This window comes from Octodon degus, unplaced genomic scaffold (assembly GCF_000260255.1).
Source record: "Octodon degus isolate 3935 unplaced genomic scaffold, OctDeg1.0 scaffold00158, whole genome shotgun sequence".
Lineage (NCBI taxonomy): Eukaryota > Metazoa > Chordata > Mammalia > Rodentia > Octodontidae > Octodon > Octodon degus.
The window spans coordinates 159,990-164,302 of record NW_004524734.1 but is presented as its reverse complement, the minus strand read 5'-3'; the positions used below and the strand labels follow the sequence as shown (position 1 = coordinate 164,302).

The 4,313-nt window shown below is 40.4% G+C and overlaps 1 pseudogene; it reads right to left on the bottom strand.

Moving 5' to 3' along the window:
* Nucleotides 1-3,167: 3,167 nt before the first annotated feature.
* On the bottom strand, nt 3,168-4,003 carry LOC101563474 (annotated as a pseudogene).
* Nucleotides 4,004-4,313: the final 310 nt, after the last annotated feature.

Below are 4,313 nucleotides of genomic sequence, written 5' to 3'. Positions count from 1 at the left end.
GAGAGAGAGAGAGAGAGAGAGAGAGAGAGAGAGAGAGAGAGAGCGCTAGGGAGAACAGAAGCGGAACACAAATGAAAATCCCTTCATTTCCTTCTCCTCTGTTCCCCACCTGCTGCTCTCCACCTTGCTCTTCTTCCTCATTAGGGCTTCCTACCTCCATTTCCTGCAGCCTGCTTCCCCCACACTCCCTCTCCACTGCCAGTGAGATATACTTTCTGAATTTGATCTCTCACTGTCCACAAGATAGTTGCAGCCCAGTTTGTAAAAGTTCTCTGGAAGTAGGTAATTTATCTCCTACGTCACTTGTCCCCACAGTAAGGAAGTGTTGATTAAATACTTAGGAGCTCCCCAATTGGCTGGAGTGAATATGAATGACTTTTGTCTCTTGAGACTTAAATTAAACATCAAAGAATGAAATAAGGAGAGCTTTACTGCATGCAATGATTAATCATCTTCTCTTGCTGTTAGTATTGTGAGAATGAGTCAAAACTAAATGCATAAGATCATTCAAACAGAACTGTTGAAGGATATAAATAATGTTTCATTCTGTTTTCCCACAGGAAAACTTTGATGGTATCCTTCAACACAGACACATAAAAACTGCCTCTAAGTTATTGAATATGATTTTTTATTTGTACTTCTTAAGGTCAGTATTTGTGGAACTTACACATAACTTTCCTGGTTCCAATAAGTTTTATAAATATAATGTGCTCAAGGAATTTGATATGTGGAGGACATTTTGGCATTTCTACCACTACTTAACAATTTTAGATTGGAAATTCATTGCTTTGCTGCACTGACAAATGTACACTGAGACTCATCTATCATTATGTTAGCACAGACAGCACATAGTCTATTTGTTTAAAAATGACCCGGAGTCATTTAAGTAAGATAATTAATCATAGTCAATTATTTATGTGGACTTGTATTAGATGTGTCCATTAATAACTGCTTAACTCAGGGGAAGAATTTGTTCAATGGATGGATTCTGACCATTTGAATTAGAGACACCAATGAGCAAAGGCTTTTGGCTTTTGTATATATATTTTTTCATAATATCAATTAGACTTGAGTTCAGGAATATGAATATTAGTAAAATATCAACCAGAAGAATTAACTCCTGTGTGAAATACCACATCTGCTTTATAAAAAGTGTAAAATTGTGTGTGGGTACAAACAGAATTTAAACACCTAGCATTTTTCTCTAAGGTAAAAGGAGAGCCAAAAATAAATTATTACCAACTAATGTGGGCATTTCCTTCTCTATTTAACTCTATTTTATTATTATCTCAGTACTATTCAATATTCAAAATGCGAACAGGAACAAAGAGTTATCTCCACCTTTCAAACATCTCTGTCTGTTCCTCCTCCACTGATTATCACTGGCTTAGCCTACTGAGACCATGCCTTAATTTAGAGTTTGCAAGTTAATTAAAATGCCTTTCAAGTAGTAATGATGCATCTTGTATTTTAGGAAGCCCACATTTCTTACTGATGTCTTGCAAATAGCATATCATTAGTAAATTTTCTTTTAATTTATATTTTGTTTGTGTGTTCACTTAAATGAATATTCAGAATGTTGTATAGAATCAGTTTTGGTGTTTCTAAAATAGAAGTGCTTCCTTTTATGTGTGCTTCATTTTTTATTGTCATTTTTTTATTGTCAAGCAGGCAGGAGTGACTTACAAAGAATAGGAAGGTAATATGGAAGGAAAATAAAACTTCAGGTAAAAAATCTATTTCTATTTTCTTGCAGGAATTGTTAATACATTATGTTGCTCCAGATTGATTTGAATGAGCCAAAGACATTTGTCAGACAACAATCGTGTGCTTTTTGCACTCCAATTATAACTCCATATTAAGCCAGATCTCTTTTATATTTACCTGATTTGACTTACACTTCAAATTGAGTATCTATGCTCTTTTGAGAATGAGAAACATGAGAGAAGAAAGAGTCACTTCATGTCATCCAGATAGTCATTCCTGAAAGAACTGGAATCCAAATTTTCTCATTCTGCAGGTTTTTGCACCATGGGCTTTTATTACATTGTAGTCTCTTTGTGTATGAAGTGATTTATTGGATCAACTAGACTTGACAGGGTAGAAGTGAGAAGCAAACTTTTTAAAAAATGACTCTCCTATTGATTGTTTCTTATCCATCACTGGCAAGGCTTTAAAGGTGACATAGTCTTTCTGATTGTACTCAAGGAAATTAGGTCTCAGTTTCAGATGTTAAAAATCCATCACAATTTATCATTAAAGTTTCAATTTTTTTTGTTTGTTTTTATGAATTCTTTAGGCTTTTTTTGGGTATAAAAATCATGATAAAAGTTAAGTTACACAAAACGCCCACAGAATTAAGTAACTTCCTTCTTTGCAATTCATGTTTAATTAGGAACTGTGGAACTGCGTCTGCTGCATTTTGGGTTGTTCTTGGGAGCTGAAAACCTCATTTGCTTGGGAGAGCTGAGATGGGGTGGGGAAGGGGGCAACTGCTCCCACTCAGTGCTTCCTGGAGGGGCTGCTGAAGGGAGGGGGCCGGTCCCTCTCCCCGCTTTCTATTATTGTGACTGCCACTATTGTGAGCTGGAAGGGAGGAGTCTTACTTCAGAAATACCTGATGGACAGGAAGTGGGGGAAAAGGCAAGTGGGTGGCGGGGAAGTGGGGTGGGGCCTGGCGGCTTCTGACGTTAGTCAGACCTTTGATTATAACGTGAACATGACTACATTTATTTTAGGGACAGCTAGTCAACAAGTGTTGGGAAGTAAAGCTGGTGGATAGTACAGTGGGAGAAGACTGTTCTTTTAATCTTGTCTCCTTTGTCTCCAACCTGGAGTATAAAATGTATCAAATAAAAAACACAAGACTAAAAACGCTGAGGGGGTGATTAAGATACGTAAGCCAGGGAAGCCAGGGAAGCAAATCCGTGCCAAGTTAAGATCTGCATGCTTGTCCACCTACACACACTCCCAAACATCCTGCCATTAATCAGCTAAATAGTCCATCTAGTAAAGGAGACTACGGTGCTGAGGGGCTGGAAAAGAGCAGTCGTCACATCAAACCAGTGCACTGGCGAGGCTGTGAAGGTGAACTTTAGTCTTGCACAGGCAGGGAAAAGAAGTCACTGCAGTGTAACACTGCCTTTCTTGTTGCAGGCACAGTTGCGTCAGCAGGCTAGAAAAGCCATCCCATTCCTGCGGTAGGCACTTGTGAATGGAGAAAGGGGGCCAATCTTGTGGCCATGGCGTCGGATGGCTTCTCTGATGTGGCAGGGCTGGATGGCATCACTGTGAGCCTCCGCACCACAGGCCGCGGTGCTCTTTTTTCTTTTCCTTTGCTTGGTTTTAGCAGTGTCTGGCCCAGCACTCCCATTCCCGAGGGTCACTGGTGTAGTCTTCCCTGGGTGCTGTGATCCGGATGGGGGAGCTGTGGGTGTTGGGGGTGGTGTGTTCTCAGGGGAGTCTGGGCAGGAGGACTTCATGCAAGATCCCTTCATTCTTTCTTGTTTAACTTCATCAATCTCGTCATCTTCAAGCATTGCTAAAAGTTCTCCTGTTTGGTCAATAGAGCTGAGAAAGTGCTGATCAATTTTTTGTCTTTTATTTGTACCACCACCACTCAACTTGTCTTCTAGAAGTTCATCCTCATCTATGCCTTTGATAATCTTTGATTTGTAGTCTCGCATGAACATATATTTCAGTAGTCTTCTAAGCTTTTTCTTATCTTTTCGCATCAGAAACAGAAGATCTTCAGCAGAGATTACCCTTGCTCCCCTTAGCTGAGAAACCTCAGCAGCTTGCTGTAACAGATTAATTAATTGAGTATGTACTACATCTTCTACCAAAACTGCTGTTTCATGAAGAGGCCTCCTAGCATCACCTAAAGAATACAGCATACTCTGCAGCTCTGCCACAAAGCTGACAGCCTTCCCTGTACTTCTTCCACTACCTGAAGTGGCAGCAGACTTTGGGCTTGCAGCAGTATTATTCATCTCTGCCTAAGGACACTGCAGCGCGGCGCGCGTCCCGCGTGGTCGAGGAAGGGGCGGAGAAGGCGCGGCTGCCGCAGCCGCAGCCGGGGACGCGATTGGACTCAATTTTTATTTAGTTCAAAGTTTTCCCTTTCTTGCTTTTGCATGCTTTGTGTAGAAAGTACACAAATAAAGCACAGTGAAGAGAACTTAACATGAAAGACCAGTTACATGGCGGGCACTCGTTATGTGCAGGACACATTTCAGAGATGTAAACAAAGATCCTCACTACAGGGGTCTTATATTGCACTTCCCCATTGTGGAAAAAGGAAACAACTGTAC